Below are 26043 nucleotides of genomic sequence, written 5' to 3' on the forward strand. Positions count from 1 at the left end.
CATGACCGTGGATCCGACCCAAACATGACCCAAATCCATACCCAGTCATATTTAACGATCGTTAACTATCACAGTTTAAACCCTAACGCCCGTTAACCAAAGGGACATCCAATGCAAAATTTTTAAAAAATTCAAAATTTACAATTTTGGTCCCTCACTTTATTATATATTCATTTTTCACCCCTAAACTTTGATAATTACATCTTTAGTCCGTGAAGTTTCAAATTTTTACACTTTTAGTCCTTAACTTTGTAAAATTTTCATCCATGATCCCTGAAGCATATCAATGATTGTATCTTTCACCAATGGTCCTAAATGGTTATTATTATACATTTTTATCCTTGAAACCATTGGAATTTCATGTTTAACTTTCCGGATTTGATTCTTTAGTTCGATTAACCCATGTACTTAATTTTAGTCAACATACAAAATCATATTTGACGATCTGATATATGTTTGTGTTGAGAAACATACAAAATTCCATCTGACGACGAGTTAATTATAGGTCCCACAGTAACGGTTACGCCCTCTATATGAGACGTTTTAAAAGCATTCACATTCAATTTTAATAAAAATAATGTACTATAAAACACTAGTCAACAAACGTAAAGAAATACAATTGTGATGATAACCACAAGCCAACAATATTTAAAAAATATCAATGCAAATTGTATATGTGACAAATATCTTATTAAAAGAAAACATGATGACTCCATAGCAAGACCATGCACCGTGTAGAAATCAGCGGAAGCATACCTCTAAGGACCTGAGAACAAACACGTAAACACGTCAAAAATAATGTTGGTGAATCAACAGGTTTTATTAATCATAAACGGTATCTGAAACAGAAAAATATAGTTTGTTTTGAACAACTAGATTTTGCTGGTATATATACATTTCAATGAGCTCTTGAATACTAACTTAACGCCGTTCTTTTTACCCTATTGCTGGTACACTTGTCCGAGTGCAACTAGTAACGAAGAACATGCACCCAAGTATATAGCATGATGCTTGTCTAACCTAAGGGATTCAAGCTAATGTTAAATGGGACTATAGACTTACCTTGCGTGCACGGTAAATGACAGTCAAAAGTAGAAAGTAAACTGGACAATTATAATCGTATAACACAACCTAATCAATTAGATTATTCACGTAAGTTTATTATATCACACTATGTTATCCCATAGTGTACATGTGGTTTTATAGCTCGGTCCGTCTTTGTAAGGTTGTAAAAAGTCAACACAGTTCATGCAAGTCAACAAAAGTCAAACTTGATCAAAGTATTCAACTAAAGTCAAAAACCTCAGTAAGTTATGTAATCTTGGTCAATAAGTCAACCTTAGGTCAACTAACATGTTTTAGTTCATAGTTTGTCATGTACACGTTTACTAGTTATCGTTTCGTTTCGGTTTCATGTAAGTCATGTAAACATCAAGCATAAATCACAACTCAAAAAACATGGCAATATGATAAACTCTAGATCAAAAGAATAATAATAATAAGCTTTCTAAAAGGTCTAGCCATGCCTTCATATGATTTCTATAATTCAAGTTTCATACAAGTTTCACCAATTTAGTTTCTGCACGCGCAACAGTTTTATTTTATTTATCATTTATTCTATAAAAAATAAATTGACACATGGCTAGTGGGATATGATCACTAGAATCCCAAAGTTTAAGTGGTAAAAATATCTAAGATTCTTGTTTAGCCAATTGTTAAAGTTTTGCAAAAGAAGTTGGACTTTCTGTTTTGTAAAAAATATCATTTTAGATCACATGTAACACATAGTGTATAAAGTTTTTCAGATGTTGACGTTCAAATGTAATGTGTTTAATAACATACAAATACCAATATATCATAAGGAGAAATCCTAAATCAATTTATAGTTCATGTTAGACCAAACTTTGTGCATACGAGACAGAAATAACTCTAATCAGGTAGTCATTTTCGGATGCGATTACCCAGACATCTAGGAATAATTAGCATGCATAATTTATATGAAAAGTATATTAATAATCATGTAATTTTCAAAAATCAAAAGCTTTTATTCCATAAATAAAGTTAAATTAGTCGTTTGCATCAGTTTAAAGTGTCCATCAACAAAATTAATCATAAACAATCAAACTAGCATAACATTAGCATTTCGAATCCGATTTGCATGAATCTTAAGTCTAACTTTATTGATTTTTGATTATCTATATGATGGTACAAATTTCACATTCTAAATCAATAATCATTCAACTCAAAAAATTCATATTCAACGCGTACTCATGTCAAAACTTCAAATAAGCATAACGATAGCAATTTTAAATGAAATTGAGTGACTCTTGCAAGCAAACTTATTAATTTTACGATAGGTTTCCATCAAAACACATATAACCTACCGATTTCATGTCATACATATAATTTAGGTCAGTTTCAAAAGCGAATTTTACACATAACGCAATAACAACGCGATCTAGTAATCAAACACGCACAATTGGTCATGGATTGAGCTATTACAACATGTACTATGAGTAATTGATTGAAAATAAAAAATAAAAAATTAGGTTTTAAGTTTTATACCTCTAGAGATTAAATTGCTTATATAAACGCGTAGAGGATGATGATTACAACAATCTTCGTGTATAATGTTTTAGTAAAAGATAAAAAATTGATGGGGTTTTGGTGATGGTGATGATCGACGAAGATGAGAGCATAGGAGGGAGGCTCACTCAATTATTTTAGGGTATTAGGGAATTATGGGAGTAAACTTGCCTTTATATTTTCTAGTTAGGGCCTAAACATCACTTAGCAAATCACTAGTCCACCAAATCAGTCCATTAAGGGGAGTGGAGGAGAGGGTCGGCCGGATGAGCCCAAGGGAGTGCTCCCGGGCTCATGTTGTCTAATTACATGTACTCGTGGCCTGTTTCTAGTGTCGTTTAATCGTATCAAAGTCTTGGAATGCTAAATCGATCGTATAAACACAACCAAGTAATCCAATTTATTAAAATAATTAATAAATTAAATTTATTTTTCTAAGTTAATAATTAAATAAAATAATTATTAATTTTAATTCACGTTATCCGTTATCCCGTAAAACATCTTTGCAGTTATTCAAACCGTAATGTTTTCTACGTATTTCACTATTCAACATAAAATCATGCATTTAATTAAATTAAACACACAAGTTTTCAAGTAAACACTGTTAAATATATTAACAGACAATTAACGGAAGTAACAGAAAAAGTAGGGTTGTTACATTTTTGCACGTGATACAACGTAAACTTACACGTTTGAGGATTTAGTTCACTGTTTGGATACGAGTTTGATCTGTACGTCAGAGGTTGCAGACGAGACATCATTCGCAGGTGTAACCATGATGTCTATGTGGGTTTGGTTTCACACGTATTATATAGTCAGTTGTACGATTTTACCTGATTCATATGAATGAAGATGTGTTTCATGCGAATATAAGTTTGGATTCTTATTTGTGGAAGTTAACAATAAGACACACGATCGGCTTGCTCACTCCTTCTAGACAACCTGAAGTATTGCTTCAAAAAATTTAGTGGAAAACCTTATAAGTCTGTTGAACTTTTCTAGTAAGTGTTATTGTACAACAATGGGGTTTGAGAAAGTGTATTGGGGCATCCAAGAGCATCTGACTGTTATGCCCCAACAACGTTTATACTTCCGCATCGGTTTATGACTTGTTATGAAAGTAAGTGTGTGAGAAAAAAAGTGTTCTAAAATGTGTTATTGTTGAGTAATTAGTGCATCTGATTACTTTTGGTCCAACATCGAAGTAGTTCTGCATTTCGAGATGATTCTGCTTTGTAAAAGGAATATTTGTTTTGATGATGTTCATGTTACGCAATCACATGATACCAATTTGACATTCTTTGAGAGAGTATGGTTGACTAAAGTTTACGTCAGAGATATCAGTATTGCTCAGTCTTAAGGGGAGTTTTTCTTCTAATGGTACTACGCGAAACACATTCAGGCAATGCAGAAGAAACTACGGGATGTCGATAGCATTTCAACTTCAATGGCGGAATCAATGGTGTTCGAAGTTTGATTTGTCATGCAATTCTGGAAGACCTTTGATAGAGCTTGAATTACAGGAGATTATGGTACCACTGCAGCGACTAACTGAAGATTGGAAGAGGTATTTACTATAATAAGTTTGACAACAACATATTCACCAACAACGTCCAAGAGGGAGTTTGTTAGTGCATATTTTTAGATTCTCTATCGCTGTCAAATAGACTGTGTAATTTAACGATTATGTTGTACACCTAGAATTGTTGTGAACACAAGTAAACTCACGTCACAGGGCATATGTGAAAAATGCTATAAATATAGGTCTGACACACGAGTAACAGAGTCACTCATGCATGTGAAATGTCAACCGTATAGTAGAGAGCTCAACAGTGTGCGTGTGAGCTGACAGAAGGGCAGGCCTATGTAAAGAGTTCATTGTGGTTCATTTGAGATTGATGTGAAATCCAGACTTTCACCTGCATGGTGGAGGTGATTCATGGTGATTGATGCTCCAATTACCATGGAAATTTAAGCTCGTTAATCTAATCTTTTTTTTATCATTCATGTAATATTATGATTGTTTATCATGATTATTGATAAAACGTGATTTGAATCTTCGAATCCAACAAATTTAACACACACAAAGGTGGAATTAGTGGATTAATGAAATGCCCCGTTCATATTGATTATAAACGATTCACAATAGTTGATTACATCGCGAGGTACTTGACCTCTATATGATACATTTTACAAACATTGCATTCATTTTTATAAGACAACTTTCTTTACGTCAAAAGTTGACGACATTCATACCATTTCATACATCCAACTATAATTGACTTAATAATAATTTTGATGATCTCAACGACTCGAATGCAACGTCTTTCGAAATATGCCATGAATGACTCCAAGTAATATCCTTAAAATGAGTTAATGCACAGCGGAAGATTTCCTTAATACCTAAGAATAAACATGCTTTAAAGTGTCAACCAAAAGGTTGGTGAGTTCATAAGTTTATCGTAAACAATAAAATTCATCATTTTGATAGACCACAAGATTCAAATACAGTACACCTATCTCGTGTACGAAATCATTTTTCATAAATCTTAGTAACCGTACACATATCTCGTGTACAAAAATATCATACACATAACCTGTGTATAAAATCATTCTCTCGATACATAACATTCACTTTTCATTCATTGCTTGGCATGGTAACCGACATTAACATATAATGCGCATAAATAATATCCCCAAAACAGAACATCTCGTCTGTATAATATATAAACTTCGAAGTACTAAACACCAAGCCCACTAGCTCTTCCGTCTAGTGAACATTCTGGGTGGGGGTGTTAAACCCGGTAGCTACCTTTAGGATTCGCGTGAATTAGGGCCATACCCATTTCTAATTCTTAGGTTACCAAGCAATAATAATCAGGGAAAATATTCACAACAATTAGTGGCAATTATAACGTCCAACTAATTCAATAATAATCCACAGAACTTCTGTCTGCATAATAATTCATTCGAGGAATGTTTTGCTTGTGTCTATCTCGTCAAACATTTATAAAAGCATTTCATGTATTCGCAGTTCAAAATATATTTCAAAAGCATTTAATAAAGTAGTTATAAAGATAGCGCATGTATTCTCAGTCCCAAAAATGTAAAGAGTAAAAGGGAATCAAATGAACTCACAATACGATATTTTGTAGTAAAAATATGCATACGACGATACTGAACAATGCAGGGTTGGCCTTGGATTCACGAACCTATATCATTCATATATATATTAAAACATATACTTGAAATCGATCAAATTATATATTAACTTTAGTAATATATATATATATATATATATATATATATATATATATATATATATATATATATATATATATATATATATATATATATATATATATATATATATATATTATTTCAATTGTTATATTTATATATGTATATAAACTTTTATATGTGTTTATATTATTACCTAAAATATATTTATACACTAAATGTAATTTAGTTATTATTATAGTTAATAATATTTCATATAAAAATATAGTATGTAATATACTATGTATATATAAATCTCTTTTGTTTGTAATATTAATAATTATAATAATACTAATATTACTAAATATATTGATAATAATAAATATAATAATGATAAATAATAATAATAATAATAATAATGATATTAATAATATTTTTAATAATAATATCAAAAATATTAATAATAATAATAATAGTAGTAATAATAATTCTTATAATAATAATAATAATAATAATAATAATAATAATAATAATAATAATAATAATAATAATAATAATAATAATAATAATAATAATAATGGAAATTATACCATTATCATTATCATCATCTCCATCATTCACCGAGTATTGTTCATCAGCATCATTGGACATCTTTTAACATCATCATCATTTACATGGTCACGTCTTCACCATCATCATAATGCATCATCATCATGTAACTTCACAGCATCATCATCATTTAACATCACACATCATCATTCTTTTCACATAAATTCTTCACTGTCTTTCATAATGTTATCATGATCAATGTCATGATCATAACCTTTCATCATCATGCTTGTTATCATCACCTTCACCTCATCGTTTAACGTTTAATTGAATCATTTCGTGGGTTTTCATGGTGACTGGAAACAGATATAGATACAATAGCATGAGTAAGAATCCATCATCATTATCACCATACAATCACCTCCGTCACCATCATCGTCAAACATGAATAAGGATAAAGTAGAAGGAACATGTTAACAACAAAAGCTAGCTCACTTAAATGATTGGGCCGAATTAATACGAAATTTAAATTTAAAGTTTAATGGGTTTTGGCCCATGATGAAATTAAAATTCCAAGGGCATTTGCAGCCCAACAGAAAATAAATGAAGAAGCCCGAATACAGCAAATTAGAAAAGAAATCGGGTGCATAAGTGGGAAAAGAATAGAACTCTTCGCGTGCAAGTTTGTCCCACCCACAAAGTCTTGTCTCTTATTTATATAATGCGTTTTAATTTCCAACATCAAACAATTAGTTGCAGTAGTGGAAATATCATGTAAACAGCAATCGAACATGGTTTTATGCTTTTGGTGATGAGATTCGATAAGAACGATATTAAGAGTTTGATGGTGTAAGTGGGTTTAAATGGGTGGTGTTGATTTCCGGTTGTATGGTTTGAAATAAACGGAAAACAGAAAAAGAGTAGAAGAAAGTTGCAGGTTGCTTCAATGGTGGTGATGGGTTTTGGTTTTATTCGAGTAGCAATAAAAACAGTTTAGCCTTTGTGGATATTAAAAGGTGATGGTTAGAAGGTGGTGTTGGTGCTTGAGATGGTGTGCGAATATTATGACTTTTGTGATATGGTTAACCGGTGATTCATGAAGGTTCGTGAGTGGTTTTGGATATATGAGAACAACAACAATGACAGTTTGATGAAGATTTACATGTGATCTGGGTCTGATCAAAATAGCAGCTTGACAAATTGAATTCGTAAACAATAAATAGAAGCCTACGGTAGTGGTGAGGATTTGGTGATTGTGATTTGTTATGGTGGTTTCTGGTTGATTGAATGAAATAGAAATCGGTACACATTCCTGTACAACAGCGGGTACAAGGTGATAGTTAACAAGGGTAATGGGTTCACGGTTATAAACAGGAATAGGAAAACAGAAAACTGTTGTGTGATGGTGGTTGATAGTGTTTCATGGTGGTTGCTTGATGGGTTTTCGTGGTGAGTGTTTATCGATCAGAAATATGTCACAGCAACAGTGGTGGTGATCGTTTAGAGTGACAGTGGTGATCATGAATTGAAGATGGTGAAAGATAGATTGGTGGTTTGTGTTTCTCTACACTTGTTTATATGTATATATAAAGATATTAGTTATAGATAATAGGATAAAATAATACATTTAATAATAATAAACCAAATCACAAACGTGATTTTTAAACAGAAAGCAGCCATCAAATGAAAATATCTACCGACAGTTTTCACGGGGTGTGTCCATTGCTAAACAGTTACGGATAATTTAATTTAGAAAAATCACATATTTTAAAATTAAGTCCATTTATTTATTTCAGTCATTACCTGTTTGAAACCTGATCAAAAAGATTCGATAATTATTTCTTTTCTGTTCCAATTTATATGTACGGAGTACAAAAATATAGATTGAAAAGGTAAAAAAAATATTTATCAAAACTACTATCTTTTTAATCAAATTTTGGAACAACTTTTATTTTAAAACTTCATATATATATATATATATATATATATATATATATATATATATATATATATATATATATATATATATATATATATATATATATATATATATATATATATATATATTAGACCTATTTTAATAATAATTAAATGTCAATCGAAAGTTACAGACATTTACCATTTAAGCTCAAAATTAATTATATTTAATATACACTATGTATATATATAAACAGTTTTAAATAACAAAATTTACTACGCACATAAATATATATTAAATAATTACAATATATATATATACAAGAAATATATATATAAAATAATAGTTTTTATTACAATGTATTTTATTGTACATATTTATTTATAACAATAAATGTATATAATAGTTTATTAATGTTCATGTTATTATATATATTATACATATATTTATATATACACATATTTATATATATCCACATATTTACAAGCAATGGTTCGTGAATCATCGGGAGCAGTCGAAGGTCAATTGAATATATGAACATCGTTTCAAAATTTTCTAGACTCAACATTACATACTTTGCTTATCGTATCGAAATCATATAAAGATTAAGTTTAAATTTAGTCAGAAATTCCCGAGTCGTCACAATTAAAACCCTCTTGTGAATATGATATGCTCTATGGGATTGATTTAATTAAACCACAACAAGATTTGTGTGATTAGATCAACACCTAGAGCTATTATTCACCTTTTGCAAGGATTTGGACTTGAAGCACAAAGAGAGAATCGGCAAGGGTTACCAGATATGAGTGAAAAAAATGAGAGGCTTAACCTAAAATGAAGAAAATAACAATATATATACCTCAGCAGACCAGTCAACCGTACAAGTCACTTTCTCACTTGTGCGAGAGAGCAGACCTCAAACGTACGGTTGATCACTCACTCATGTGGTTTTTATCAAATTAGGTTTAGGACTCAGCTCAGCACAACCATGCATATGAGCTTGTCATCAGTAAGAGTGTGGTTTCACTCGTACGTCTGACTGAGTTTAATTAAGTGAAACTTCCATATCTTGTACCTGCAGTACCTGTACATGCATGTAAACATAAATAGGATAATAACGAGCGATCATGGTAACCCAATAACTGAAGTACTCTTCATAAACGTACGATAGATGTCTAGGGACTCATGCATATACACTAACAACTCCCCCTAGGAACTAGAAGATCTATTACAAGAAGTAAACGTTTATATAACATAACTGTTCAAAAGTAACAACAGTTCACAATTGTTATGTTAGTATACTAAATAGTGTTGTCCATCGCTGTCGAACAGCCTGAGAATGGTTTAGGTCTACGTTGTACACCTAGGATAGTATTGAACTAGAAAACTCATGTCGCAGGAGCATATGTGAGCAAACGTGTAATATAGGACTGTCATGCGAGTGACTGAAGTCACTTGTACGGAAGAAACTGTCAGCCGTACAGTTGAGTGCTTAATCATGTGTGTAAGCTGACAGTAGGTCAGACACTATAAATAGAGTTTTCCTTGTTCATTTGTAGTTGAGGCATGTATCACCAAGATCACTTGAGTGTGTGTGAGGTATGTGCTCCTCCTCTTCACCTTCATGGTGGAGAGGATCCATGGGGGATTGATTCTCTAACTACCATGGAAATGTTCATTTGTCATTTCCATGGTGGTTGGAGCAACAACCAACCATGGATCCTCTCCATCATGAAGGTGAAGAGGAGGAGCTGAAATGTCCCGTTCTTATTGATTAAAAACGTTCCATATTAATTGATTTCGTTGCGAGGTTTTGACCTCTATATGAGACGTTTTTCAAAGACTGCATTCATTTTTAAAACAAACCATAACCTTTATTTCATAAATAAAGGTTTAAAAAGCTTTACGTAGATTATCAAATAATGATAATCTAAAATATCCTGTTTACACACGACCATTACATAATGGTTTACAATACAAATATGTTACATCGAAATCAGTTTCTTGAATGCAGTTTTTACACAATATCATACAAATATGGACTCCAAATCTTGTCCTTATTTTAGTATGCAACAGCGGAAGCTCTTAATATTCACCTGAGAATAAACATGCTTTAAACGTCAACAAAAATGTTGGTGAGTTATAGGTTTAACCTATATATATCAAATCGTAACAATAGACCACAAGATTTCATATTTCAATACACATCCCATACATAGAGATAAAAATCATTCATATGGTGAACACCTGGTAACCGACATTAACAAGATGCATATATAAGAATATCCCCATCATTCCGGGACACCCTTCGGATATGATATAAATTTCGAAGTACTAAAGCATCCGGTACTTTGGATGGGGTTTGTTAGGCCCAATAGATCTATCTTTAGGATTCGCGTCAATTAGGGTGTCTGTTCCCTAATTCTCAGATTACCAGACTTAATAAAAAGGGGCATATTCGATTTCGATAATTCAACCATAGAATGTAGTTTCACGTACTTGTGTCTATTTTGTAAATCATTTATAAAACCTGCATGTATTCTCATCCCAAAAATATTAGATTTTAAAAGTGGGACTATAACTCACTTTCACAGATTTTTACTTCGTCGGGAAGTAAGACTTGGCCACTGGTTGATTCACGAACCTATAACAATATATACATATATATCAAAGTATGTTCAAAATATATTTACAACACTTTTAATATATTTTGATGTTTTAAGTTTATTAAGTCAGCTGTCCTCGTTAGTAACCTACAACTAGTTGTCCACAGTTAGATGTACAGAAATAAATCGATAAATATTATCTTGAATCAATCCACGACCCAGTGTATACGTATCTCAGTATTGATCACAACTCAAACTATATATATTTTGGAATCAACCTCAACCCTGTATAGCTAACTCCAACATTCACATATAGAGTGTCTATGGTTGTTCCGAAATATATATAGATGTGTCGACATGATAGGTCGAAACATTGTATACGTGTCTATGGTATCTCAAGATTACATAATATACAATACAAGTTGATTAAGTTATGGTTGGAATAGATTTGTTACCAATTTTCACGTAGCTAAAATGAGAAAAATTATCCAATCTTGTTTTACCCATAACTTCTTCATTTTAAATCCGTTTTGAGTGAATCAAATTGCTATGGTTTCATATTGAACTCTATTTTATGAGTCTAAACAGAAAAAGTATAGGTTTATAGTCGGAAAAATAAGTTACAAGTCGTTTTTGTAAAGGTAGTCATTTCAGTCGAAAGAACGACGTCTAGATGACCATTTTAGAAAACATACTTCCACTTTGAGTTTAACCATAATTTTTGGATATAGTTTCATGTTCATAATAAAAATCATTTTCTCAGAATAACAACTTTTAAATCAAAGTTTATCATAGTTTTTAATTAACTAACCCAAAACAGCCCGCGGTGTTACTACGACGGCGTAAATCCGGTTTTACGGTGTTTTTCGTGTTTCCAGGTTTTAAATCATTAAGTTAGCATATAATATAGATATAGAACATGTGTTTAGTTGATTTTAAAAGTCAAGTTAGAAGGATTAACTTTTGTTTGCGAACAAGTTTAGAATTAACTAAACTATGTTCTAGTGATTACAAGTTTAAACCTTCGAATAAGATAGCTTTATATGTATGAATCGAATGATGTTATGAACATCATTACTACCTTAAGTTCCTTGGATGAACCTACTGGAAAATAGAAAAATGGATCTAGCTTCAATGGATCCTTGGATGGCTCAAAGTTCTTGAAGCAAAATCATGACACGAAAACAAGTTCAAGTAAGATCATCACTTGAAATAAGATTGTTATAGTTATAGAAATTGAACCAAAGTTTGAATATGATTATTACCTTGTATTAGAATGATAACCTACTGTAAGAAACAAAGATTTCTTGAGGTTGGATGATCACCTTACAAGATTGGAAGTGAGCTAGCAATCTTGAAAGTATTCTTGATTTTATGAAACTAGAACTTTTGAAATTTATGAAGAACACTTAGAACTTGAAGATAGAACTTGAGAGAGATCAATTAGATGAAGAAAATTGAAGAATGAAAGTGTTTGTAGGTGTTTTTGGTCGTTGGTGTATGGATTAGATATAAAGGATATGTAATTTTGTTTTCATGTAAATAAGTCATGAATGATTACTCATATTTTTGTAATTTTATGAGATATTTCATGCTAGTTGCCAAATGATGGTTCCCACATGTGTTAGGTGACTCACATGGGCTGCTAAGAGCTGATCATTGGAGTGTATATACCAATAGTACATACATCTAAAAGCTGTGTATTGTACGAGTACGAATACGGGTGCATACGAGTAGAATTGTTGATGAAACTGAACGAGGATGTAATTGTAAGCATTTTTGTTAAGTAGAAGTATTTTGATAAGTGTCTTGAAGTCTTTCAAAAGTGTATGAATACATATTAAAACACTACATGTATATACATTTTAACTGAGTCGTTAAGTCATCGTTAGTCGTTACATGTAAATGTTGTTTTGAAACCTTTAGGTTAACGATCTTGTTAAATGTTGTTAACCCAATGTTTATAATATCAAAAGAGATTTTAAATTATTATATTATCATGATATTATGATGTACGAATATCTCTTAATATGATATATATACATTAAATGTCGTTACAACGATAATCGTTACATATATGTCTCGTTTCAAAATCATTAAGTTAGTAGTCTTGTTTTTACATATGTAGTTCATTGTTAATATACTTAATGATATGTTTACATATCATAATATCATGTTAACTATATATATAACCATATATATGTCATCATATAGTTTTTACAAGTTTTAACGTTCGTGAATCACCGGTCAACTTGGGTGGTCAATTGTCTATATGAAACCTATTTCAATTAATCAAGTCTTAACAAGTTTGATTGCTTAACATGTTGGAAACATTTAATCATGTAAATATCAATCTCAATTAATATATATAAACATGGAAAAGTTCGGGTCACTACAGTACCTACCCGTTAAATAAATTTCGTCCCGAAATTTTAAGCTGTTGAAGGTGTTGACGAATCTTCTGGAAATAGATGCGGGTATTTCTTCTTCATCTGATCTTCACGCTCCCAGGTGAACTCGGGTCCTCTACGAGCATTCCATCGAACCTTAACAATTGGTATCTTGTTTTGCTTAAGTCTTTTAACCTCACGATCCATTATTTCGACGGGTTCTTCGATGAATTGAAGTTTTTCGTTGATTTGGATTTCATCTAACGGAATAGTGAGATCTTCTTTAGCAAAACATTTCTTCAAATTCGAGACGTGGAAAGTGTTATGTACAGCCTCGAGTTGTTGAGGTAACTCAAGTCGGTAAGCTACTGGCCCGACACGATTAATAATCTTGAATGGTCCAATATACCTTGGATTTAATTTCCCTCGTTTACCAAATCGAACAACGCCTTTCCAAGGTGCAACTTTAAGCATGACCATCTCTCCAATTTCAAATTCTATATCTTTTCTTTTAATGTCAGCGTAGCTCTTTTGTCGACTTTGGGCGGTTTTCAACCGTTGTTGAATTTGGATGATCTTCTCGGTAGTTTCTTGTATAATCTCCGGACCCGTAATCTGTCTATCCCCCACTTCACTCCAACAAATCGGAGACCTGCACTTTCTACCATAAAGTGCTTCAAACGGCGCCATCTCAATGCTTGAATGGTAGCTGTTGTTGTAGGAAAATTCTGCTAACGGTAGATGTCGATCCCAACTGTTTCCGAAATCAATAACACATGCTCGTAGCATGTCTTCAAGCGTTTGTATCGTCCTTTCACTCTGCCCATCAGTTTGTGGATGATAGGCAGTACTCATGTCTAGACGAGTTCCTAATGCTTGCTGTAATGTCTGCCAGAATCTTGAAATAAATCTGCCATCCCTATCAGAGATAATAGAGATTGGTATTCCATGTCTGGAGATGACTTCCTTCAAATACAGTCGTGCTAACTTCTCCATCTTGTCATCTTCTCTTATTGGCAGGAAGTGTGCTGATTTGGTGAGACGATCAACTATTACCCAAATAGTATCAAAACCACTTGCAGTCCTTGGCAATTTAGTGATGAAATCCATGGTAATGTTTTCCCATTTCCATTCTGGGATTTCGGGTTGTTGAAGTAGACCTGATGGTTTTTGATGCTCAGCTTTGACTTTAGAACACGTCAAACATTCTCCTACGTATTTAGCAACATCGGCTTTCATACCTGGCCACCAAAAATGTTTCTTGAGATCCTTGTACATCTTCCCCGTTCCAGGATGTATTGAGTATCTGGTTTTATGAGCTTCTCTAAGTACCATTTCTCTCATATCTCCAAATTTTGGTACCCAAATCCTTTCAGCCCTATACCGGGTTCCGTCTTCCCGAATATTAAGATGCTTCTCCGATCCTTTGGGTATTTCATCCTTTAAATTTCCCTCTTTTAAAACTCCTTGTTGCGCCTCCTTTATTTGAGTAGTAAGGTTATTATGAATCATTATATTCATAGATTTTACTCGAATGGGTTCTCTGTCCTTCCTGCTCAAGGCATCAGCTACCACATTTGCCTTCCCCGGGTGGTAACGAATCTCAAAGTCGTAATCATTCAATAATTCAATCCACCTACGCTGCCTCATATTCAGTTGTTTCTGATTAAATATGTGTTGAAGACTTTTGTGGTCGGTATATATAATACTTTTGACCCCATATAAGTAGTGCCTCCAAGTCTTTAATGCAAAAACAACCGCGCCTAATTCCAAATCATGCGTCGTATAATTTTGTTCGTGAATCTTCAATTGTCTAGACGCATAAGCAATCACCTTCGTTCGTTGCATTAATACACAACCGAGACCTTGCTTTGATGCGTCACAATAAATCACAAAATCATCATTCCCTTCAGGCAATGACAATATAGGTGCCGTAGTTAGCTTTTTCTTCAATAACTGAAACGCTTTCTCTTGTTCATCATTCCATTCAAATTTCTTCCCTTTATGCGTTAATGCAGTCAAGGGTTTTGCTATTCTGGAAAAGTCTTGGATGAACCTTCTGTAGTAACCAGCTAGTCCTAAAAACTGGCGTATGTGTTTCGGAGTTTTCGGGGTTTCCCACTTTTCAACAGTTTCTATCTTTGCCGGATCCACCTTAATACCTTCTTTGTTCACTATGTGACCGAGGAATTGAACTTCTTCCAACCAAAATGCACACTTTGAAAACTTAGCGTACAATTCTTCCTTCCTCAATACTTCTAACACCTTTCTCAAATGTTCACCGTGTTCTTGGTCATTCTTTGAGTAAATAAGTATGTCATCAATGAAAACAATGACAAACTTGTCAAGGTATGGTCCACACACTAAGTTCATAAGGTCCATGAACACAGCTGGTGCATTAGTTAAACCAAACGGCATGACCATAAACTCGTAATGACCGTAACGTGTTCTGAAAGCAGTCTTTGGAATATCATCTTCTTTCACCCGCATTTGATGATACCCAGAACGTAAGTCAATCTTTGAATAAACAGACGAGCCTTGTAGTTGATCAAATAAGTCATCGATTCTCGGTAGTGGGTAGCGGTTCTTGATGGTAAGTTTGTTCAACTCTCGGTAGTCGATACACAACCTGAATGTACCATCTTTCTTCTTGACAAACAAAACAGGAGCTCCCCACGGTGATGTGCTTGGTCGAATGAAACCACGCTCTAAAAGTTCTTGTAATTGGCTTTGTAATTCTTTCATCTCGCTGGGTGCGAGTCTGTAAGGAGCACGAGCTATTGGTGCAGCTCCTGGTACAAGATCTATTTGAAATTCAACGGATCGATGTGGGGGTAATCCCGGTAATTCTTTCGGAAATACATCAGGAAATTCTTTTGCGACGGGAACATCATTGATGCTCTTTTCTTCAGTTTGTACTTTCTCGACGTGTGCTAGAACAGCATAGCAACCTTTTCTTATTAGTTTTTGTGCCTTCAAATTACTAATAAGATGTAGCTTCGTGTTGCCCTTTTCTCCGTACACCATTAAGGGTTTTCCTTTTTCTCGTATAATGCGAATTGCATTTTTGTAACAAACGATCTCCGCTTTCACTTCTTTCAACCAGTCCATACCGATTATCACATCAAAACTCCCTAACTCTACTGGTATCAAATCAATCTTAAATGTTTCGCTAACCAGTTTAATTTCTCGATTCCGACATATATTATCTGCTGAAATTAATTTACCATTTGCTAATTCGAGTAAAAATTTACTATCCAAAGGCGTCAATGGACAACTTAATTTAGCACAAAAATCTCTACTCATATAGCTTCTATCCGCACCCGAATCAAATAAAACGTAAGCAGATTTATTGTCAATAAGAAACGTACCCGTAACAAGCTCCGGGTCTTCCTGTGCCTCTGCCGCATTAATATTGAAAACTCTTCCACGGCCTTGTCCATTCGTGTTCTCCTGGTTCGGGCAATTTCTAATAATGTGGCCTGGTTTTCCACATTTATAACAAACTACATTGGCATAACTTGCTCCGACACTACTTGCTCCGCCATTACTCGTTCCGACACCATTTGTTCCTTTCGTTCTATTAACCCCTGGTCCGTAGACCTCACACTTCGCCGCGCTATGACCATTTCTTTTACACTTGTTGCAAAATTTGGTGCAGAACCCCGAGTGATTCTTTTCACACCTTTGGCATAGCTGCTTCTGATTGTTGTTGTTGTTGCGGTTATTATTGTTGTTGGGATGATTGTTGTAGTTGCTGTTGTTGTTGTTGTTGTTGGGCCGTTTGTTGTAGTTGCGATTGATGTTGCGATTGTTGGGATAATTGTTGCGATTATTGTTGTAATTGTTGTTGTTGTTGTATTGGTGATTCTTATCACCGTTTTCCTCCCACTTTCTTTTGACTTGCTTCACATTGGCCTCTTCAGCAGTCTGTTCTTTAATTCTTTCTTCAATTTGGTTCACGAGTTTGTGAGCCATTCTACATGCCTGTTGTATGGAGGCGGGCTCGTGTGAACTTATATCTTCTTGGATTCTTTCTGGTAATCCTTTCACAAACGCGTCAATCTTCTCTTCCTCATCTTCGAATGCTCCCGGACACAATAGGCACAATTCTGTGAATCGTCTTTCGTATGTGGTAATATCAAATCCTTGGGTTCGTAACCCTCTAAGTTCTGTCTTGAGCTTATTGACCTCAGTTCTGGGACGGTACTTCTCGTTCATCAAGTGCTTGAATGCTGACCAAGGTAGTGCGTACGCATCATCTTGTCCCACTTGCTCTAGATAGGTATTCCACCATGTTAACGCAGAACCTGTGAAGGTATGCGTAGCGTACTTCACTTTGTCCTCTTCAGTACACTTACTTATGGCAAACACCGATTCGACCTTCTCGGTCCACCGTTTCAATCCGATCGGTCCTTCGGTTCCATCAAATTCCAAAGGTTTGCAGGCAGTGAATTCTTTGTAGGTGCATCCTACACGATTTCCTGTACTGCTAGATCCAAGGTTATTGTTGGTATGTAGCGCAGCCTGTACTGCGGCTATGTTTGAAGCTAGAAAAGTACGGAATTCCTCTTCATTCATATTCACGGTGTGTCGAGTAGTCGGTGCCATTTCCTTCAAAATAGTCAAATGGAACAAGTTAATCATACAGAATGTTAAGAGTAGTTAATAGTATTTCGTAGCATAATATGAACTCATTTATAAAAGCTTTTTCTTCATATTAGCGTTTTATAAGTTTAAATTCAGGTAGTACCTACCCGTTAAGTTCATACTTAGTAGCTAATATACAATTCAACTACTACAATTCTATATGAAAAACTGATTATAATAATATTTCGCGTTCAAACTTTTATACAATATTTTACAAACTTACAATACCGCTTATTTTACATAAAGCATGAAATATAGCACACATTAACTTTGATACAAGATAGTTGTGAAGACAATTCTAGCTAGTACACAAGTCGTTCAGCAAAGGCAATAAAGACACGTAATTCATACGTCCAGAAACAAGTCATGCATTCTGGTTTTACTAGGACTACTTCCCATCCTTGGTCTTGTGCAACATAACCGTTATGGCCGTTGATAAGACAGCGTGTTGTAACGTCGTCAAAAGGACGAGGGTTACGTAATGTCCAACAGTCCCGTAATAATCTAAAAACCTCATTTCTTACCCCAATTACCGACTCCGTCACTTGTGGAAACGTTTTGTTTAATAGTTGTAGCCCGATGTTCTTGTTCTCACTTTGGTGAGAAGCGAACATTACTAATCCGTAAGCATAACATGCTTCTTTATGTTGCATGTTAGCCGCTTTTTCTAAATCACGAAGTCCAATATTCGGATATATTGAGTCAAAATAATTTCTTAACCCGTTGCGTAAAATAGCATTTGGGTTCCCCGCAATATATGCGTCAAAGTAAACACATCGTAACTTATGGGTTTCCCAATGTGATATCCCCCATCTTTCAAACGAAAGTCTCTTATAAACCAAGACATTCTTGGAACGTTCTTCGAATGTCTTACAAACTGATCTCGCCTTAAATAGTTGTGCCGAGGAATTCTGGCCGACTCTAGACAAGATTTCATCAATCATGTCTCCGGGTAGGTCTCTTAAAATATTGGGTTGTCTATCCATTTTGTGTTTTTAAACTGTAAAATAGACAAGAGTTAGATTCATAAAAAAATACTTATTAATACAAGCAATTTTTACATATATCATAAAGCATAAGAACACTATATTACATATATTACACCACACGAATACAACTATCTTATTCCGACTCGCTCGTTTCTTCTTCTTCGGTTTTGGTTCGTTTTGCCAAGTTTCTAGGGATATATGATCTTCCCCTAATACGAGCCGTCGTTGTCCACATTGGTTTAGAAAAACCTGGTGGTTTAGAGGTTCCCGGGTCATTGTTACAACTTAAGGACTTCGGGGGTTGACGATACATATAAAGTTCATCGGGGTTGGAATTAGATTTCTCTATTTTTATGCCCTTTCCCTTATTATTTTCTTTTGCTTTTTTAAATTCAGTTGGGGTAATTTCTATAACATCATCGGAATTCTCGTCGGAATCCGATTCATCGGAGAATTGGTAATCCTCCCAATATTTTGCTTCCTTGGCGGAAACACCATTGACCATAATTAACCTTGGTCGGTTGGTTGAGGATTTTCTTTTACTTAACCGTTTTATTATTTCCCCCACCGGTTCTATTTCTTCATCCGGTTCCGATTCTTCTTCCGGTTCCGATTCTTCTTCCGGTTCCGACTCTTCTTCCGGTTCCTCTTCGGGAACTTGTGAATCAGTCCACGAATCATTCCAATTTACATTTGACTCTTCATTATTATTAGGTGAGTCAATGGGACTTGTTCTAGAGGTAGACATCTATCACATAATATCAAACGCGTTAAGAGATTAATATATCACATAATATTCACATGTTAAAAATATATAGTTTCCAACAAAATTTGTTAAGCAATCATTTTTCAAGTAAACACGGTCAAAGTCCAGACTCACTAATGCATCCTAACAAACTCGATAAGACACACTAATGCAAAATTCTGGTTCTCTAAGACCAACGCTCGGATACCAACTGAAATGTCCCGTTCTTATTGATTAAAAACGTTCCATATTAATTGATTTCGTTGCGAGGTTTTGACCTCTATATGAGACGTTTTTCAAAGACTGCATTCATTTTTAAAACAAACCATAACCTTTATTTCATAAATAAAGGTTTAAAAAGCTTTACGTAGATTATCAAATAATGATAATCTAAAATATCCTGTTTACACACGACCATTACATAATGGTTTACAATACAAATATGTTACATCGAAATCAGTTTCTTGAATGCAGTTTTTACACAATATCATACAAATATGGACTCCAAATCTTGTCCTTATTTTAGTATGCAACAGCGGAAGCTCTTAATATTCACCTGAGAATAAACATGCTTTAAACGTCAACAAAAATGTTGGTGAGTTATAGGTTTAACCTATATATATCAAATCGTAACAATAGACCACAAGATTTCATATTTCAATACACATCCCATACATAGAGATAAAAATCATTCATATGGTGAACACCTGGTAACCGACATTAACAAGATGCATATATAAGAATATCCCCATCATTCCGGGACACCCTTCGGATATGATATAAATTTCGAAGTACTAAAGCATCCGGTACTTTGGATGGGGTTTGTTAGGCCCAATAGATCTATCTTTAGGATTCGCGTCAATTAGGGTGTCTGTTCCCTAATTCTCAGATTACCAGACTTAATAAAAAGGGGCATATTCGATTTCGATAATTCAACCATAGAATGTAGTTTCACGTACTTGTGTCTATTTTGTAAATCATTTATAAAACCTGCATGTATTCTCATCCCAAAAATATTAGATTTTAAAAGTGGGACTATAACTCACTTTCACAGATTTTTACTTCGTCGGGAAGTAAGACTTGGCCACTGGTTGATTCACGAACCTATAACAATATATACATATATATCAAAGTATGTTCAAAATGTATTTACAACACTTTTAATATATTTTGATGTTTTAAGTTTATTAAGTCAGCTGTCCTCGTTAGTAACCTACAACTAGTTGTCCACAGTTAGATGTACAGAAATAAATCGATAAATATTATCTTGAATCAATCCACGACCCAGTGTATACGTATCTCAGTATTGATCACAACTCAAACTATATATATTTTGGAATCAACCTCAACCCTGTATAGCTAACTCCAACATTCACATATAGAGTGTCTATGGTTGTTCCGAAATATATATAGATGTGTCGACATGATAGGTCGAAACATTGTATACGTGTCTATGGTATCTCAAGATTACATAATATACAATACAAGTTGATTAAGTTATGGTTGGAATAGATTTGTTACCAATTTTCACGTAGCTAAAATGAGAAAAATTATCCAATCTTGTTTTACCCATAACTTCTTCATTTTAAATCCGTTTTGAGTGAATCAAATTGCTATGGTTTCATATTGAACTCTATTTTATGAATCTAAACAGAAAAAGTATAGGTTTATAGTCGGAAAAATAAGTTACAAGTCGTTTTTGTAAAGGTAGTCATTTCAGTCGAAAGAACGACGTCTAGATGACCATTTTAGAAAACATACTTCCACTTTGAGTTTAACCATAATTTTTGGATATAGTTTCATGTTCATAATAAAAATCATTTTCTCAGAATAACAACTTTTAAATCAAAGTTTATCATAGTTTTTAATTAACTAACCCAAAACAGCCCGCGGTGTTACTACGACGGCGTAAATCCGGTTTTACGGTGTTTTTCGTGTTTCCAGGTTTTAAATCATTAAGTTAGCATATCATATAGATATAGAACATGTGTTTAGTTGATTTTAAAAGTCAAGTTAGAAGGATTAACTTTTGTTTGCGAACAAGTTTAGAATTAACTAAACGATGTTCTAGTGATTACAAGTTTAAACCTTCGAATAAGATAGCTTTATATGTATGAATCGAATGATGTTATGAACATCATTACTACCTTAAGTTCCTTGGATGAACCTACTGGAAAAGAGAAAAATGGATCTAGCTTCAATGGATCCTTGGATGGCTCAAAGTTCTTGAAGCAAAATCATGACACGAAAACAAGTTCAAGTAAGATCATCACTTGAAATAAGATTGTTATAGTTATAGAAATTGAACCAAAGTTTGAATATGATTATTACCTTGTATTAGAATGATAACCTACTGTAAGAAACAAAGATTTCTTGAGGTTGGATGATCACCTTACAAGATTGGAAGTGAGCTAGCAATCTTGAAAGTATTCTTGATTTTATGAAACTAGAACTTTTGAAATTTATGAAGAACACTTAGAACTTGAAGATAGAACTTGAGAGAGATCAATTAGATGAAGAAAATTGAAGAATGAAAGTGTTTGTAGGTGTTTTTGGTCGTTGGTGTATGGATTAGATATAAAGGATATGTAATTTTGTTTTCATGTAAATAAGTCATGAATGATTACTCATATTTTTGTAATTTTATGAGATATTTCATGCTAGTTGCCAAATGATGGTTCCCACATGTGTTAGGTGACTCACATGGGCTGCTAAGAGCTGATCATTGGAGTGTATATACCAATAGTACATACATCTAAAAGCTGTGTATTGTACGAGTACGAATACGGGTGCATACGAGTAGAATTGTTGATGAAACTGAACGAGGATGTAATTGTAAGCATTTTTGTTAAGTAGAAGTATTTTGATAAGTGTCTTGAAGTCTTTCAAAAGTGTATGAATACATATTAAAACACTACATGTATATACATTTTAACTGAGTCGTTAAGTCATCGTTAGTCGTTACATGTAAATGTTGTTTTGAAACCTTTAGGTTAACGATCTTGTTAAATGTTGTTAACCCAATGTTTATAATATCAAAAGAGATTTTAAATTATTATATTATCATGATATTATGATGTACGAATATCTCTTAATATGATATATATACATTAAATGTCGTTACAACGATAATCGTTACATATATGTCTCGTTTCAAAATCATTAAGTTAGTAGTCTTGTTTTTACATATGTAGTTCATTGTTAATATACTTAATGATATGTTTACATATCATAATATCATGTTAACTATATATATAACCATATATATGTCATCATATAGTTTTTACAAGTTTTAACGTTCGTGAATCACCGGTCAACTTGGGTGGTCAATTGTCTATATGAAACCTATTTCAATTAATCAAGTCTTAACAAGTTTGATTGCTTAACATGTTGGAAACATTTAATCATGTAAATATCAATCTCAATTAATATATGTAAACATGGAAAAGTTCGGGTCACTACAGGAGCATACACCTCACCCACACTCAAGTGATCTTGGTGATACAAGCCTCGACTATAAATGAACAAGGAAAACTCTATTTATATTGTCTGCCTACTGTCAACTCACATGCACGTTTGAGCATTCAACCATAAGGATGATAGTTTCAATCGTACAAGTGACTTCAGTCACTCGCATGACAGACCTATATTACACGTTTAGTCACATATGCTCTGGTGACATGAGTTTTCTAGTTCAATACTATCCTAGGTGTACAACATAGACCTAAACCATTCTCATGCTATTCTACAGCGATGGACAACACTATTTAGTGCACTAACAACTCCCCCTTGGACATTGCTGGCGAATCTGTTGCTGTCGATAAGTCATTGAAAAAACCTCTTGCAATCTTCATTCAGTTTCTGCAGTGGTACCGGGTCTTCTGAATCTTTAGACTTCTACCAACATAACCAATTACAGCAAGACTCCCCCTAAGACTGAAATGAGATAAATCTTTGTCCGACTTGAGTTGAAGTGTCGAAACTCTGAAGCTTCCCCTTAAAAGTACATGGGCTCATCTTTAAAGCTCGATCATTGGCTCCCGCAGGTAGTCCCAATGATTTTGTGGTCGATCAGTGGCTATTAGTTTGGTAGCTTGATTGTCAAACTCCCCTTATGATGTAGAAACTTCTTCGAATCTCTAACTTAACCAGTCATTCAGATTACCATATCACAACACTGATATCGATGACGAACTCTTTAGATAAAAGAAACTCTCAAAGTATCTTAACTATAGAATCTTCTTTCTCAGCATTCAATGTATCCCATTCTCTCAACAATTTACTCAAGCATAAACATCTTCATCATGACTTGCCAACTGTAATGGGCAAAATATTCAGAGAATCTGATCCACAGTTTATCTGATTCATCACACATCGTCAATCTGGTATCTCATGATTGCGCATCACTCTCCTCAATTCCCTTGACAGAGTAGAATCTTCTCAAACACTGCTCTATATCCAGCGGAATTTCCTCAACCAGCTTCCATCACACAATGGAACTCCCGAATTTTGGAATTTAAAATATTTTAGCCCATAAATAATCAGATGAATCTGGTTACCCCACATAAATACTTATCATAACACTCGTGTCTCGTATACTCATCTGATACGGACGATGCAGAATCAAAAACGTTGTTGGCCCATAAACAGTCAGATGCTCCTGGCTGCCCCACTAATCTTCGCATAACACAAGTGCTTTACATAAATAATTTCAACAGACGAAGGAGGTTGTCCACTAAACTTTGTATATCAATGCTTCAGTGAATAGTAAATTTCTCTCACATCTCAATCATCTCTTGATCACATCTCGAACATATATCAATCGTATCTCAATCACACATCAATCGGTATAACTGACTTTGTTTTGTTGACTATCCCTCCAACACATATCTTAATAGCTAAAAAATACTCTTCCAGTACCAATTGATAAACATTTACAAAAGTTAAGGACCACCACTAAAAATTTTGAAAAGTTCAGTGACCACAGTGTAAACTTCAAAACTTCAGGGACCACAACTGTGAATTTTCAATACTTCAGTGACCACAGTATAATTTTTAGAATGTTGAGGGACTACAGTCATATCGTTTCTACTTTTTCGGGAAAACTGGGTCTTCGGGTATCTAGGCATGGTTTATGCCATGATCAGTATAGGTGTTCCTGGATCTTTTGTTTGGGCTCATCATATGTTTACTGTAGGCTTAAACATTGATAGGGGGCTGTATTGGAGAGATCCAATGGTGAACAGCCGCCCAAAAGAAAAACCTAAATTTTCAGAAGTTTAGGGATCAAAATGGCAAATTCTGAAACTACAGGGACTGAAATGGTAATTTTCTGAATCTAGGTCTGAAACGGGTCGGTTTCTGGGTCGGATCCGGGTCTGGTTCGGTTTTGAGTCAGATCTTTGTTGCTGACCGGGTCAAATCCATTGGTTAAAGTTGGATCAGTATCTTGATTTGGTTTAATGGATACAAGGTTAAATGGGTGAACTTGTATAAGGAATGTGACTAGATGCATTGTCTAGGTTTAGGGAACCAAGGGGACAACCTAGTACAGTGGGTCCTATATGTTTTACTCAACTTCTGTTAATTCATCCGACAAAGCCACAAAGCTGTAGAGTCCAGGTGAGTCCCACCACTAGACAAAAGTTCCCTTAAATTACGAAAGTGTTTCTAGCTTTTACAGTTTATCTTCTTCTTCCCAACATTAAACCCTAAACGTATGTTTGACAAAAAAATATAAATTTTTAAAATTCAAACGTACGGTTGATTGACCAATCGTGTACATGAAGGCTCAAGCGTACGCACTTACACTAAAAAAATAATCAAACTCGAAGATTTAACATCTAAACCGTACGTTTTAGTTCTCCAACCGTGTAAACTCATACTTAAACGTATAGTTCAGCTATCCACTCATACGCGTCATTTGTTCATCGTGTTCTTCCTATTTTTCCAGTTGTCCAGCAACAGTGGAGGTTCTCATGGTGGTTAATGGCGGCTTTCATGGAAACTAGCTCAAATCACAACCAAAATGCACCAAATTTTACAGGAAGCAGTCTTGGAACCAGTCAAACACAACTCTGTTAACAGATTTTACAAAAAAACTCCAAATAATCATAGATTAATCGATTTCAGTCTCAAGAACACGAAATCGAAAATTTCTCATAACTCTCTTAGTTCAATGAATTAGGACCTGTATTTTTGAGGAAACAATCACTAAATGATTACAAACAATTCCTCATTCTTATTTCTCTTCAATTCGGCCTAAATCATAAAAATCCAAAAATAGTTAACAAAAGTCAAACCGAGATCCAAATTTCAATTTCATCAAATTGTAACAGATTAATCGAATCTTGTTTGATCTTAGTGTGATGACCCAGAAATATCCGACCAA

The sequence above is a fragment of the Rutidosis leptorrhynchoides genome, chromosome 2 (genome assembly GCF_046630445.1).
Source record: "Rutidosis leptorrhynchoides isolate AG116_Rl617_1_P2 chromosome 2, CSIRO_AGI_Rlap_v1, whole genome shotgun sequence".
In the NCBI taxonomy this organism is placed as follows: domain Eukaryota; kingdom Viridiplantae; phylum Streptophyta; class Magnoliopsida; order Asterales; family Asteraceae; genus Rutidosis; species Rutidosis leptorrhynchoides.